This window comes from Oncorhynchus mykiss, chromosome 23 (assembly GCF_013265735.2).
Source record: "Oncorhynchus mykiss isolate Arlee chromosome 23, USDA_OmykA_1.1, whole genome shotgun sequence".
Classification (NCBI taxonomy): domain Eukaryota; kingdom Metazoa; phylum Chordata; class Actinopteri; order Salmoniformes; family Salmonidae; genus Oncorhynchus; species Oncorhynchus mykiss.
The window spans coordinates 29,600,755-29,617,017 of NC_048587.1; the positions used below are offsets into that span (position 1 = coordinate 29,600,755).

The window sequence follows — 16,263 nt, forward strand, 5'->3', positions numbered from 1 at the left end:
GCTTTTATTTCTTCCATCACATTCCCAGTGGGTCAACAGTTTAGTATTTGGTAGCATTGCTTTTAAATTGTTTAACTTGGGTCAAACGTTTTGGGTAGCCTTCCACAAGCTCCAACAATAAGTTTGGTGAATTTTGGCCCATTCCTTTGACAGAGCTGGAGTAACTGAGTCTGGTTTGTGGGCCTCCTTGCACACACTTTTTCAGTTCTGCCCACACATTTTCTATGGGATTGAGGTCAGGGCTTTGTGATGGCCACTTAAATACGTCGACTTTGTTGTCCTTAAGCCATTTGCCACAACTTTGGGAGTATGCTTGGGGTCATTGTCCATTTGGAATACCCATTTGCGACCAAGCTTTAACTTCCTGACTGATGTCTTGAGATGTTGATTCAATATATCCACAATTTTTCTCCCTCATGATGCCATCATTTTGTGAAGTGCACCAGTCCCTCCTGCAGCAAAGCAGCCCCACAACATGCTGCCACCTCCGTGTTTCACGGTTAGGATGGTGGTCTTAGGCTTGCAAGCCTCCCCCATTTTCCTCCAAACATAACGATGGGCATTATTGCCAAACAGTTCTATTTGTGTTTCATCAGACCAGAGGACATTTCTCCATAAAGTACAATCTTTGTCCCCAAGTGCAGTTGCAAACAGTCCGGCTTTTTTTAATGGAGGTTTTGGAGCAGTGGCTTCTTCTTTGCTGAGCAGCCTTTCAGGGTATGTCGATATAGGACTTGGTTTACTATGGATATAGATACTTTGTAGCCGTTTCCTCCAGAGGTATACCTTCAATTTACTCAGATTGTGTCAATTAGCCTATCAGAAGCGTCTAAAGCCATGACAATTTTCCAAGCTGTTTAATGGCACTGTCAACTGGACATGTACTGGCTTAAGCAGGGGGACACGTCTGGCACTGCAGGATTTGAGTCCCTGGCGGCGTAGTGTGTTACTAATGGTAGGCTTTGTTTCTTTGGTCCCAGCTCTCTGCAGGTCATTCACTAGGGGTCCCCGTGTGGTTTCTGGGATTTTTGCTCACCGTTCTTGTGATCATTTTGACCCCACAGGGTGAGATCTTGCGTGGAGCCCCAGATCGAGGGAGATTATCAGTGGTCTTGTATGTCTTCCAATTCCTAATAATTGCTCCAACAGTTGATTTCTTCAAACCATGCTGCTTACCTATTGCAGATTCAGTCTTCCCAGCCTGGTGCAGGTCTACAATTTTGTTTCTGGTGTCCTTTGACAGCTCTTTGGCCTTGGCCATAGTGGAGTTTGGAGTGTGACTGTTTGAGGTTGCGGACAGGTGTCTTTTATATTGATAACAAGTTCAAACAGGTGCCATTATTACAAGTAACGAGTGGAGGACAGAGGAGCCTCTTAAAGAAGAAGTTACACGTCTGTAAGAGCCAGAAATCTTGCTTGTTTGTAGGTGACCAAATATTTATTTTGCACCATAATTTGCAAACAAATTCATTAAAAATCCTACAATGTGATTTTCTGGATTTTTTTTCTTCTCATTTTGTCTGTCATAGTTGAAGTGTACCTATGATGAAAATGACAGGCCTCTCATCTTTTTAAGTGGGGGAACTTGCACAATTGGTGGCTGACTAAATACTTTTTTGCACCACTGTATAAGGTCCCACAGTTGACAGTGCAGAGCACTGTCAGAGCAAAAACATTCCTGCAGCATTGAATGGCCCCAAGAACACTGAAAGGATCGAAGCAGGAGATGAGAAGCAGGTACAGGGAGTGAAGTTTTAAAAATTAACGAATAACAATTAATGCGGACACAGGGGACACTACAGAGGAACAGACAGATTTACAGGGGCAGTCAACCACGTGAAGGAGTCCAGGTCCATGTTAATGTGGCACACACACGAGATTGGCATTTTCTATCAGGAGTTTGATGCACATAATCAGTTTCACTTAATTTCTTTTCCATGAATTAAGGACCAGAGAAACGAGCTGACAGTGAAGATCCTGGAACAGGCAATAACACCAGTACTTGGTCACCCGCCTGTAGTAGACGAGAAACAGCCTGTTTATCATAGTGCCTTTTTATACTCCTCTGTGAGGAAGACAGAGCTTCCTTTGCGAGAGTACAGGCTTGGTGTAGGCGCTCACGAAAGCATCTAATTTAGTCCAACACATTCTCATCTCCCGCACACAACTCTTGGGAAAAAAACTGGTATTTAAGGGATTTCATTGGTCCTCTCACTGGGTGACCAAACACTAGTTCAGCCGGGTTGAACCCTAGGGACCCCTGTACAGTTTCACAAGCAGCAAACAAAACTAGAGGAACTCCCTCATCCCAATCTGTCTCAGATTCCAAACAATATTTACGTAGCATAGATTTCAGTGTCTGATGCCAATTTTCAAGCGCACCCTGAGACTATGGGTGGTATGCGCTTGCCACACGGTGCATAATTAATGAGGATTTTAACACCTGCTTGAAGAGCTTTGATAGGAAATTGTTAGCTTGATCACTTTGTACCACCTTAGGTAACCCGAATGTCACAACACTAGAAAAACATTTAGCAAGCCTGTTGTCAAACTTTTGGTTAGCAATCAGCTGCTTATGAGTGACTGGTAACTGTATTGTATCAGCAATAAGTTCAACATACTTTAATTCTTCCCTGGGCTGCTTGTCAGAGGTGATCAGCTTCCCAGAGGTAGCACACAACCCATCCTCTTGATCAACCTCTGAACAGAAGTGCTCGACAAATCTATCACGTCACCCACTTGTCTTGCCTGAGCACGAGTGACAGCACAAGCGGGGAACACATGTGGATAACTCTGTGCCAGCTCTTTGGAGAGAGAGTGGTTACTTTTATCCAATACGCGTACTACCTTTCCTCCGGCAATATCGTTACCCATTATAAAGGTCACACCTTTTACTGGCAACATAGGACGTACCCTCACTCTGAATATTCCACTGATTAACTCAGAGTGTACTTTCACAAAGTGCAATGGCACTGGGAGAAAAACCCATTTCAATACCCTGAACTAACACACTGGAACCACAGTATGTATTGTCGGATAAGGGCAACACAGACAATATAAACGACTGTGCCGCACCATTATCTAAGGATTTTAAACGGACGCTGAGACGCTTGGTCCTTCGTTAGAGAAACAAACCCCTCGAAATTGAACGGTTCATAACTGCGGTCGGGGACTGACTTTCAAACTACATTTACTCTGAGGCACCTGTTTCGTTTCAGACCTTCACAACCTTACGAATTAGACCAACACCTGTTGGCGGCTTGGCACGAAGAGGCATCCCTTGTTTGCGTTTTAGCAGGAAGAAATCATTAATCAACTGTCCCACCTTATGACAATAGAAACAGGGACGCTCAATTTTCTGGCGTGCTTGATATACTACTGTTGGCTGACTAGGGCTAAAAGTAGGCAACTCAGTGGCTCTACTCTCAGTATGAGTCGAAAACAAACTCCCCTGCCAACACAGACGCTTCTGACAGGGAGGATACTTTCTGCTTGTTTAGGTAAACTACAATCCGTTCGGGTAAGCAATTTTAAACACTTCCAACAAGATTAACTCCACATAAATCGTACTAGAAGACTTTCTATGTGACCTAAATCTCTGTCAGTATGCCTCAGGCACAAGCTCATAGGCGCGAAGAACAGTAGTTTTGACCACTTCATAATTCAAACTGTCTTCAAGAGGTAGAGCTGACAAAACCTCTTGGGCTTTACCAGTTAATTTACACTGAAGTAATAGGCACCATAGCTCTTCAGGCCATTTCAATGCTACGGCTATACGTTCAAAAACACAAAAACAGTAGTCAACCTCTGACTCTCTGAACAAAGGCACCAAGGCAATCTGCCTACTAATGTCAAAAGTGTTGGAAGCTACAGCTGGTGAGGACGCCTCACTAACAGGCACAGCAGGAACGGAGGCTAGCCTCGCTGTCTCCAGTTCCATCTGGCTCATTTTTAACTCCAACTGACGCTGTTCTTTATCTGCCTCCATTTTCCACATCTCCAACTGGAGAGTCTCTTGCCTAATGTGGGATCTCTTACGCCTCCAGTGAGAACTGTATTGAACAGATATCCCTCCTGGCACCATCGGTTGACAGCAGGGAGAGTGGATCAAAACGGGGCAATGTGGCTGGAGCTTTAGCCTCGCCCTCATTCTCAGACACCAATGGGCTTACAGGAGCAGCAACATCCCCTACAGGGGTAGTAGGCTCAGGTAGCAGTAACACAAGCACTTGCTCTTCCAACAAAACATTTAACACCAGTTGTTTAACCTTCACCTTAACTAAACTCTGCGGAATAGCTACTGAATAATGGTCAGCCAAGGTCAGTAAATCAACTCTACGACATGTCAAAAACCTCCTACGTAGGGTTATCCAAAAAGGATTTCAAAGCAAAAGTAGCCATCAGCTATTTCCAGCTGTGACGCTCAACACTGAACTAGACCACTACAACAATCTGCACGAGCGGCATGGGTGTCAGTAATGACAGATCCCGGATGAGCCCCCACTTATGTTACGAATCCCTATGGCCCTGCAGTCTAAGGGGGATGGAAACGAGACCCGTAACATAACTCATACAAATTATAACAGTGAAACGGGAACAGCGAGAACTAATAACCACAGACAACTTAAATCTACCGTCAAACACTATTGGTTTATTTTTAAACACACGGTAAAGAATGGCGGGAAAAGGGGCTGAGCTGGACCCAAGGAAAGAAACAAATATCCAAAAACACCCCTAAGCTAGACTAGCCTGCTTCAATACAGCTAACTACCTAACCAATAAAATAGAGGGTGGTCTGCCCAGTTCTAACTAGGGTATTTAGACATAGTATTCCTACGTGTAATGTAGGCCCATGGGTGACTTGGCTTGGTACCCCCTTTTCCCTCCATCAAACAAACAGTCAAAAACCATAACAAAACAATACTCACAGGATAACGTACAAAGTGACATGTATTTGCAAAACAACATCTCTGCATACAAAGAGAGAGGGAGAGAGACCTGGGGGAAAACAACTGAATGAGTTTTTAAACCAAGGGAAAGGGGATGTGATTGGGTACTGGAAACAGGAGAGGTGTGTCTTCAGATTGATGACTGTTTGGGGAATGATGATTGCCACCTGTGAGGGGAGAAGGAGAGGAAATAAATACACACACACAGGATACACACTAAGGATACCTGTATCCGTAACAAACACAATACGAATAACGAGGCTATATACAGGGGGCACCAGTACCGAGTCAGTGTGCGGGGGTACAGGCTAGTTTAGGTAGCCTGTCCATGCAGGTGGGGGCGAAGTAACTATGCAGTCACTATGAAGTGACTGTGCGCCCCGCCTTTTCCTGTTGTCGAAGGTCAGCACCTTTGTCTTGCTCACATTGAGCAAGACATTGAGGGAGAGGTTGTTGTCCTGGCACCACTCTGAAAGTTCTCTGATCTCATTGTTGTCGTTGATCAGGCCTACCACTGTTGTGTCTGGCCACGCAGTCGTGGGTGAACAGGGAATACAGGAGGGGACTAAGTACACACCCTTGAGGGGCCTCAGTGTTAAGGATCAGGGTGGCGGACGTGTTGTTGCCTACTCTTACCACCTGGCGGCGCCCCTTCAGGAAGTCCAGGATCCAGTTGCAGAGGGAGGTGTTTAGTCCCAGAGTCCTTAGATTAGTGATGAGCTTTGTGGGCACTATGGTGTTGATTGCTGAGCTGTAGTCAATGAACTGCATTCTCACATAGGTGTTCCTTTTGTCCAGGTGAGAAAGGGCAGTGGGAGTGCGATTGAGATTGCATCATCTGTGGATCTATTGGGGCGGTATGCAAATTGGAGTGGGTCTAGGGGGTCCAGGAGGGTGCTGTTGATGTGAGCCATGCCCAGCCTTTCAAAGCACTTCATGGCTACCAACATGAGTGCCAAGGGGCGGTAATCATTTAGGCAGGTTACCTTCGCTTCCTTGGGCACAGGGACTATGGTGGTCTGCTTGAAACATGTAGGTATTACAGACTCTGTCAGGGAGAGGTTGAAAATGTCAGTGAAGACACTTGACAGTTGGTCCGCGAATGGTTTGAGTACTCATCCTGCTAATTAATCTGGCCCAGTGGCAAATGTGGACCTGTTTAAAGGTTTTGTTCACATTGGCTACTGAGAGCGTTATCACACAGTCATCCAGAACAGCTTGTGCCCTGGTGCATGCTTCAGTGTTGCTTGCCTCGAAGCAATCATAAAAGGCATTTAGCTTGTCTCGTAGGTTCGCATCACTGGGCAGCTCGCATCTGGGTTTCCCTTTGTAGTCCATAATAGTGTTTAAGCCCTGACACTTCTGACGAGCATCAGAGCCAGTGTAGTAGGATTCAATCTTAATCCTGTACTGACGCGTTGCTTGTTTGATGGTTCATCTGAGGACATAGTAGGATTTCTTATAAGCATCCGGATTAGTCTAGCCTTTAGCTCGATGCGGATGTTGACTGTAATCCATGGCTTCTGGTTGGGATATGTAAATACAGTCACTGTGGGGACGACGTCATCGATACACTTATAGATGAATCCGATGACTGAGGTGGTGTATTCCTCAATGCCATTGGATGAATCCCGGAACATGCGCGCAATGATAGTGACAAGTGCGTGTAAAGACAGGTAGCCTGGCACCCTCTAGCGCCAGGGAGGGGGAGCAGGAGCAGAGATGACATACACAGTGGCCTCCGTCATTCTTCAGTGGAAGAAGTTTGGAACCACCAAGGCTCTTCTTAGAGCTGGCCGCCCTGCCAAACTGAGCAATCAGGGGAGAAGGGCCTCTGTCAGGGAGGTGACCAAGATTCCGATGGTCACTCTGAGAGAGCTCCAGGGTTCTGTGATGGGAAAGGACAACCATCTCTGCAGCACTCCACCAATCACGCCTTTATGGTAGAGTGGCCAGTCGAAATCCACTCCTCAGTAAAAGGACAGCCAAAAAAGGCACCTAAGACTCTCAGACCATGAGAAACAAGATTCTCTGGTCTGATGAAACTAAGATAGCATTAAAGACCAAATAATTCAAAGTGTCACATCTGGAGGAAACTTGGCACCATCCCTATGGTTAAGTTTGGTGGTGGCAAAAATCATGCTTTTGGGATGTTTTTCAGAGGTGGACTGGGAGATTAGTCAGGATTGAGGGAAATATGAATGGAGCAAAGGAATGAGAGATCCTTGATGAAAACCTGGTACAGAGCTCTCCGGACCTCAGACGGGGCGAACGTACATCTTCCAACAGGACAACGACCCTAAGCACACAGCCAAGACAACGTAGGAGTTGCTGCGGGACAAGTCTCTGAATGTCCTTGAGTGGCCCAGCCAAAGCCTGGACTTGAACCCAATTAAACATCTCTGTGGAGACCTGAAAATAGCTGTGGAGCGACGCACCCTATCCAACCTGGCAGAGCTTGAGAGGATCTGCAGAGAAGAATGGGAGAAGCTCCCCTAATACAGGTGTGCCAGCTTGTAGCATCATATCCAAGAAGACTCGAGGCTGTAATCGCTGCCAAAGGTGCTTCAAGAAAGTACTGAGTAAAGGGTCTGAATACTTATGTAAATGTATCATTTCCATTTTTTTACTTTTAATAGATTTGCAAAAATGTATAAAAAACTGTATTTGGTTTGTCATTATGGGGGACTGTGTTTAGATTGATGAGAAAAAAAGAACAGTTGAATCAGTTTTAGAATAATGCTGTCACATAACAAAATGTGAATAAAGTCAAGGGGTCGAAATACTGTACTGTATACAGTACCTGTCAAACATTTTAGATTAAGCAAAGGGTGGCTACTTTGAAGAATCTCAAATACAACTTTTTGGGTTACTACATGATTCCATTTGTGTTATTTCATAGTTTTGATGTCTTCACTATTGTTCTACACTGTAGAAAATAGTAAAAAAAAAAAAAAAAAACTTGAATGAGTAGGTGCATCTAAACTTTTGACTGGTACTGTACAATATATGCCATTTAGCAGACGCTTTAATCAAAAAGTGATTTATAGGCATCATGCATACATTTTTACCACAGCATCCTTAGGCTTAAAAATACCATTCAGTTCCTCCCATATCCCTAACCTGTACTCATAGGGATGGATAACAAGGAAGAACACAAAAGGGGCGGATTGAACGAAGCAGTAAAATTCATACAACCAATATTAGGAAGGGTTGATAATTCAATAGAAATGCATTGTTTCCATGCTAAGCAGTCCATGACGTTTGTTATTCTACTCATTACGCAATAAAACTGTCAAACACAGTCAAATGTGAATCTGCAGTGTTCTCAGTCCATTAATTTTAATGCGCTAATCACAAAAATACAAAGGGGTCTGAGGAAGTTCTAGCTCATGGGACAATACATTTAGCTGAGAATTGATGGCTGCTTTGCCCTGTGATACTGTGAAAGCAAGTATGTGTGTCTTTGTGCAAACAAAAGAAGAAATAAAAAAACACACTAGGTACCTGGAAATAATCCAGGATTTGTTTCCCCTCACTGCGAAATTGTAAATCACCTTCACATTTCAGAAAACCTCTGTGCTTTATTCTGTCAGATTTGGGCTTTGGCGGAATAACCTGGGCCTCCTTTTTTCCCCTGAGTTTCCTCAGGTTATACTGATATCATGTTGCAATCCATTACCGGTAAAGCTGGGCCCAGGGGTGGGGAACGGGCATCCGTCCTGCCATCCATCTCACCATGGCCCCTGGCCCTCCCACTGCCACGCAGAAAAACACTCACAAATAAGGATTGGCCACGCCCGAGGTAGGGTCAGTATAACCTGACACAGGAGAGGAGAGGAGGTGGGGGAGCACTCCTCTGGAGGATTTTAGTCCATTACTGTCCAGTATGAGAGTTCCATCTCCACAGTCCAGACCAGAAGACAGTGGTCAAGACAGCTTAGATAGAGCCGATTAACTACAACTCAGGAATATGGGCGACAAATGCACTGCATCAAAAATACCTTGAAATCCTTAAAATCGGTTGTTAAAAAACATGACAATTTACAGTGAGAACAACAAGCTGGTTAATTAGACTCTAGTGCCTCCAGGCGTTGGATAAATTACTGTTGTAAAACATTGTTGTGGCAGTTCAAACAGTGTCCTTTGCTAAAGTGTTCCCAATATATCTTGAATGGATTTAAGGCAGGTTCCTAATTTCTTCTACTCAATCAGGACTAAGTTGGAATAATGCCAGTGTAAACAATGACTCTGGTTTTAAACCTCATTTATCCTCTTGCAGAAAACCCAGGAGGGGAGCTGGTTCACACTGCACCAGTAGTAATCCTTCATATTCAGGACCAAACATCCTCACTAATCAGAACTTGGGACTTCTAACCTAGATCCATATTATAACCCTATATCTACTGAAACTAGTTTCTTCTAAGCTGCCTAGACAGGTTGCATAAATTCCTAAGAGCATCATCTACATCTACTACTCTCGTCTTTGACTAAAAGCTCTCCATCTTATTGCTTGTAAATGTTGTTGATCTACAGGTAACTGCCAAAATAAAGGAAACACCAACATAAAGTGTCTCAATAGGGCATTGGGCCACCATGAACCAGAACATCTTCAATGCTCCTTGGCGTAGATTCTACAAGTGTCTGGAACTCTATCGGAGTGATACGAGACCATTCTTCCATGAGAAATTCCATAATTTGGTGATTTGTTGATGGTGGTGGAAAACCCTATCTCAGGCACCGCTCCAGAATCACCCATAATTGTTAAATTGGTTTGAGATCTAGTGACTCAGATGGCCATGGCATATGGTTTACATCATTTGCATTCCATTCAGTGACCATTCGTGCCCTGTGGATGGGGGCATTGTCATCTTATGGGGCATAGCCATGGTAGCCAAAATAACCCGAAGCATGATGGGATGTTAATTGCGTCCATCTGTGTGGAAGCAACTGTTTTCAATATACTTTGCATCCCTCGTTTACGAAGGGTTTCTATGATTTGGACAGTTGCCTGTAGCTAGGACCCTACTATAATTGCCTATCTGGTGTTCTATGTAACAAATACACATAACCAGAGACAATCAGCACTTAAGAAAATATCTAAAAGATGAGAGTTGCCTAGTTGGAGCAAGCCAATTAGAATGGGTGATACACACCATACACGAGACTGCAAGATGTCCTGCAGGGATCAACGACAAGTATTAGCTTTCTGTGTGAAAAGGTCCACAAGGCACACAATCTGCTCCTCAAAATGCAGGATTGAGAGGCAGATAGGCCCACTGTTCTCAAATCAGTTAGAGAGGATGGAAAACGAAAAATAACATGTATAAGCAATTTGGAAGGTACAACCAGGTACAACATAGCAAAAAGTCTTCATAGCATTTAAATAGCATTTAGAGTGGTTTATGTACTGTAACCCACATCCTAAACCCAATGAGAGCCTTACAATTATGCACACCTCTATGCCCATATACCATTGTCAACTCATTATTTATAAATATGTTGGTCCTGAGATATGGGCACACTCTGAGCTGTTTTTTCCCCACTCTGTCAAAAAGGAGCAATAACTGCCACGGCTCGGCCTGTATGCAGGGCCATACATCACGCACCCTGAAATCCCAAAATAATTATATCTGTCACCGAATAGATGTGGAAAAACGCAGCAAATTAGAAGCTTGGAAGAAAGCATTTCGCTAAAGGTTAATATGTTTTTGGATCTGGATGCCTGAGGGTCCGGCCGCATTAATGAGGTTGAGAAGGTTCCAGAAGCGGATGGCATTTGCCATGAATTCTAATGGCAGATGAAAACAGTCCAGTACTGAGAGGGAGACTGACGAGCAGTCCATTACAAAGTCCAATGCACATTGATAGTTTAGGACAGAACAGTCAGTCCACTCAGATGAAGTAAAGGAGGCAAGTCAATTCAATGATAGAATGATAGAGAGACTGTGGAAGCCCATCTTACTTACTGACAGCGTGGTAGAGGAAAGAGTTCTGTGACATAGTGGCAGATGTTATAGGGGAGACTCTAGAGACTGAGAAACTCCCCAAACTATTCTGTGGGTTCAGCTTTGAGAGAATGAGTTGACTTAGAGAAAGAGAGAGAGAGATCTGCATGTCTCTTCCCACACATCAAATAGTTCACTCTGTGATAACGGATAATGGTTGGAGAGAGGGCAAAATAGTCTAAATGACATTAATCCCATAGAGACCCAAGCCTGCGGGTTAATGGCCTTTCTCTCTAATAAGAGGGTTGCGTCATCCCAGACAGAAGTCATGTGCAGTAGAAGGGAGAGGCCACGACAACAAGGTCGCTTTCCTCTATTGCTGCTCCTATTAACACTTCCCTTCCTTGTTAGTCATGACACCAAATATACTGCATGTCTCTCTGAAAAGCCAGTCTATTCCTTCTCTAACGATGGCCCTTTTTTTTCTATCTTTCAGAGAGAGAGCTGTACACCACCCTCTTAAAAGAACATCCACATTACACACATTGCACACATACTATAGGACACACACACAGTTGCATGAACGCACACACGATATAACACACACTCGCAAGCACACACACACTCGCAAGCACACACACACACACACACATAGCACACAAAATAAATAGACCTAAGATGCTGTCCATCTCTCTCAGAGGTACTTTATCTGCACAGCTACTGTTTTGAAGAGAACAGCAGTGTGTAGTATGTAACCTTTGTGTGCGCTCTGATGCACGTCACAGAAGTCCATTTCATCTTACAAGGGCATGATTTCCTAATAGCACATAATAGCAGATAGTACCAGGGTTGTAATTCACATCTGTTGTGACATGATTGCTATCGCTCAATCACTTGCCTGCAATACGTTCATTGATATTGTTGCATACCATCTATATTATAAGATATATCTCGTGTATTATATTCTAAGACATGCAGTTCACCTGTACAATACCACACTTCACGGGCATAATATAATTAACAAAGCGTTATCAAATGTGAAAAAAAAGGTATTTGTCTAAGCTGTGCCCAGAACATGTCATACTGTATATGTTTCAGACTGGGGTGCTATAGGCAGTGAGTCAAGAATCGGTCTCTCAGGGAGCCGTGAGCTTTCTCCTACAGTAGATGTGATGGGAGCAATGCTGATATTATAGGCTAGGTATGGCAGGTTCTCATTTACCTCAGTCAAAAAGCTAGAGATTTACTTCACCTTGGGCAGAGCTGTCTTCACACCTGCTTCAACAGCTGAGATCACACCACAATTAGCCCACAGCTACCTTGACCTGACTCTAGAACATGGTCAGCAGTATCTTACTTGTGATTATGCATGAAAAAATAATGCAGTGGGAAATATGAAGCAACAGCCAAGCACAGTCCTAGGTGAGGTACTGTATAGCTTTAAATTGAGACACATCCCAACATATGCTTTTGGTAAAAGATTGGGGGCCTTGACTCCTATTCTCAGTGTCCTCCACTAATTGTGCCTGTATGCAGAGCTGGGCGGTCCTATACCTTCACTACACAAGTTGCGTAGGGCTCGTCAAATTACGCAAGGGCCCCGCCTCCCCCTGTGTCAAAGCGGGTGTCAATGTTTACAACTTCGATGAGAGGATGAAGTGGAACTATCCTTCTGGTCACGAAAAGAGAGAAAAAAACACCATGAGAGTGAGTTGCGGGAACAGCAATCAGGTTATCTTGCGTTCTCTCTTCTACAAGTTTGATGTCAGCAAATAACAATAACGTTAAGATGATGTGCTAGCTTGTAGTGCATCTCTCTCTAGTCTGTCTGTCTTGCTAACCTAGCTGGGCAGTGCATCTCTTGGTCTGTCTATGTCTTGCTTGCTTGCCAGCCACTTCCAGGGCTGTGTTCGATGACTTTGTGCCTGACAAAAGTGAGAGTGAAATGCAACTATTTATTACGTTTGATAAACGCCAACGGGAAACGGTGTTTATAAACTGCATCTCGGGAAAGATAACCGCGTTGCGCGTGAACATGCGTTCATATGCGCATGCATGAAATGAAACTCGCACTTTCTAGCAGCAACCTCTATGTGGACCTGTCCAGACAATATATGGCCGTGATGGCATTCCTCATAGGCGCACATAATTTTAAAACAAGACAAAAATCATCTAGCATCAGATACAAGCAACTCAGACCCTAATAGAACAGTTGCTGCTCCACCAAATGACCCAGCAGATTAGCCCCCAGTCTTAACAGACTTCATGAGGACTGAGTTAGTGCTCAGAGGTCCATTCAAACCAGGACTGGATTTTTCTTACCCTAAAGACAAGTCTAGAAGAGGTTTCCATTCAGGATTATTACAGAGACAGCTGTCAAATAGGAAACGATTACCAGGAGCTGGCTTTCATACTCAATCAAAAACAACACAGTGTATTGTTTTTGCTGTAAACTCTTTTCTACAAAAGACTACAAAACAATAAAGGAAGGCATGAATGACTGGTCAAATATCAACGCCATTCTGAAACACCATGGGGATAGACCTGAACACACAAACAATATGATTAAGTGGAGAGAACTTGATCTCCACCTAAGTCGGGGACAGACTCTTGACCAGACACAAATTACAATTTTGGAGGCTGAAAGAAAGAGATGGCGGGATGTCCTTACACGTTTAATAAGTATCTCTGTCTGAAAGAAACCTAGCATTCAGGGGTCCATCAGACAAACTCTTCTTACCAGATAATGGAAACTTCCTAAAAGAGGTTAAATTACTGGCAAAATTTGACCCCGTTATGGAAAATCATCTCGGCAAAATTAAAGATGGAGAGACACATGCTCATTACTTTGGGAAGTGCACACAGAATGAGCTGATACAGATTGTGAGTGACAACATTCTGGAAGCAATAGTGACTCAAGTAAGAGACTCAAAGTAATTCTCCATTATCTTGGACTGTACACCTGACATTATTCATCAGGAGCAAATGTCCATTATTCCGAGAAGTGTGGCTTTAAAGGGAAAGCCAGAGATCAAGGAGTGCTTTGTGAATGTTGAGGTTACAACAGGCTTGAATCTGTCCACTGTCATTTTAGATAAGCTGAACGGGCTGAAGATTCCATTTGAAGATTGCAGAGGGCAAGCTTATGATAATGTGCCAACATGAAGGGCAAGCACCAAGGAGTACAAGCCAGAAAAAAAAGTCCCAGAGCCGTGTTCGTCCCATGTGGAGCACATACTCTAAACCTTGTCATTGCAGATGCTGCCAAATCTTCAAAATATGCCGTTGTTTTTTTGGGGCATTTGCAAAAGCTCTTCACCTTCTTTTCAGCTGGCTCACAAAGATGGAATGTTTTGAAGAAACACGTGAACATAACTGTAAAGTCAGGGAGTGACACAAGATGGGAGAGTAGGCTGCAAAGTGTTCATTCAATCAGGTATCAGGCTTCTGAGGTTCAGGAGGCATTACTGGAAGCCAGACGAACGATCAACGATCCTGTGACCAAAGTGGAGTTACAAGCACTTTCAGAGGAAGTTGAGTCCTACCGCTTCTTAATTTGCTGTGTCGTATGGTGTGAGATACTGAAAATGACAAACAAGGTGAAGCTTCTCCAATCTGCCTCAATGCAGTTGGATATTGCAGTGAATTTAATCTCAAATGCAAAGGCCTCCCAGACAAAAGCCAAAAACATTTGTGAAGAGATTAATGTGGAGGCTGAGGAACAGCAAGAGGGACTTCAGCTATGAGGCACTTGATGAACCAGTGACGGATGTACTGAAAAACCTTGAAGTCAACTACTTCAACATTGTGGTCGACTCTGTTGTGACATCCATGGATGAGAGATTTGAAACACTCAACCAGGTAAAAACCAAATATAGAGTGCTGCTGAACGTCAGCACTGCCTCTCAGATGTCCAGTGAATCTTTAAAGGCTCATTGCATGGAAGTTTAAAACACAGATGACTGTGACCTCAGTGGAATGGATCTGGCAAACGAGATTCAGAATTTACCTGATCTGTCATCAGATAAGATGACTGCCTTTGAGCTGCTTTCCTTTCTCCGTGAGAAAAACCTTGAGGAACTCTATCCTAAGCTTTGGATAGCCCTAAGAGTTGCAGTCCCTCTACCAGTAACAGTAGCATAAGCAGAGAGGAGCTTTTCAAAATGAAAATGCATCAAAATCTACCTGACGTCTTCCATGTCACAGGAACGTTTGAGTGGTCTGGCCATCATGAGCATAAATCATGACGTGGGGAAACACATGTCCTATGATGACATCATTGACGATTTTGCCTCAAGAAAGTGCAGAAGATGACTAGTTTGATGGTAAGATTTTAAACATTCAAATGTTTACACACTTAGTAACATTTAAGATTGCATGGCAGAAGTGTGTTTGTGTAAATGACTGCTTAACTAACTATGTTACATACTTTATCAATTTCTTCCAGACATTCCAGATAGACTGGTGCCCATACTGATGCTGAAAATGCCCAGGCTGTAGAAGGAACTAAAGTAAATCACACAGCTGTATATGTTTTATTTTAATATTTTGAGATATACTGTATAGCTGCAGCCATAGCCTATAGGCTTATGTTTACATTGTATAGCCAATGCTAGTCACACAGCTGTATAGGTTTAAAAAAAAAAAAACTATTTTAAGACATATAGCTGCAGCCATTGCTTATAGGCTTATGTTTACATTGTATAGACAAAGCTAATTGTATAATATTGTGATGACTGGACTAATTACCAGGCAGCAGAGCTGCAGCAGAGCCAAAGCTCAGTGTTATATTTTATTTATTTTCTACAATGTCTTATATGTTAATGTTAATATTCACTTATCTTAAGATTCTATAGAAAATATTATATTCAATAAATATTGTTTGTTTATACCTCATTCTGTTCTGTATAGGTCTACTTATTCTTAGACCGACAGATGGAGCAAACTGTTTTAAAGGAGGGAGGATTGTAGTGGGAGCACTGAGGTGTCAGGTGTGACTGTGGCAAATGCAAATGGTTTACATGGCTCACGGGTCAGGTAGGAGGGGCCCTTAGCAGATTTTTGCTTAGGGCTCTAGTGAGGTCAGGACCGGCTCTGCCTGTATGCCCGTTCCTAGGCTAGGGAAACAGAGGCATCAGTCACTCTTGAGAGGTGGCGGACAGGCCTATGACAGCTTCATCACTGACATGTTCATCTCAGCGTAAACCAAACACATCGGAGCGGAAGCTGCCACCTATGGCTTATAAAGGGGGCTTCCTTCCGCAGTGGCCAGCCCCACGTTTCTCCCTGCACTAGTCACCAAACAGCTGAGCATGCTTCTTCCTATCCTAACCTACAACAACAAACATCCACTATTCATCACCCTC

At 43.6% G+C, this 16,263-nt stretch overlaps 1 protein-coding gene and 1 long non-coding RNA gene across 3 annotated transcripts in view; one reads left to right on the forward strand and one right to left on the reverse strand.

Annotated features, from left to right (window-relative positions):
• The window catches only part of LOC110502554 (pro-neuregulin-3, membrane-bound isoform), a 511,715-nt gene that overhangs the window by 479,709 nt on the left and 15,743 nt on the right, over positions 1 to 16,263 (reverse strand). The gene's annotated exons all lie outside the window — the stretch shown is intronic.
• LOC118943859 lies at positions 12,498 to 15,816 on the forward strand. The gene is made up of 3 exons (XR_005039165.1): positions 12,498 to 12,604; positions 15,104 to 15,222; positions 15,345 to 15,816. It is a non-coding gene; the product is annotated as an uncharacterized LOC118943859 (long non-coding RNA).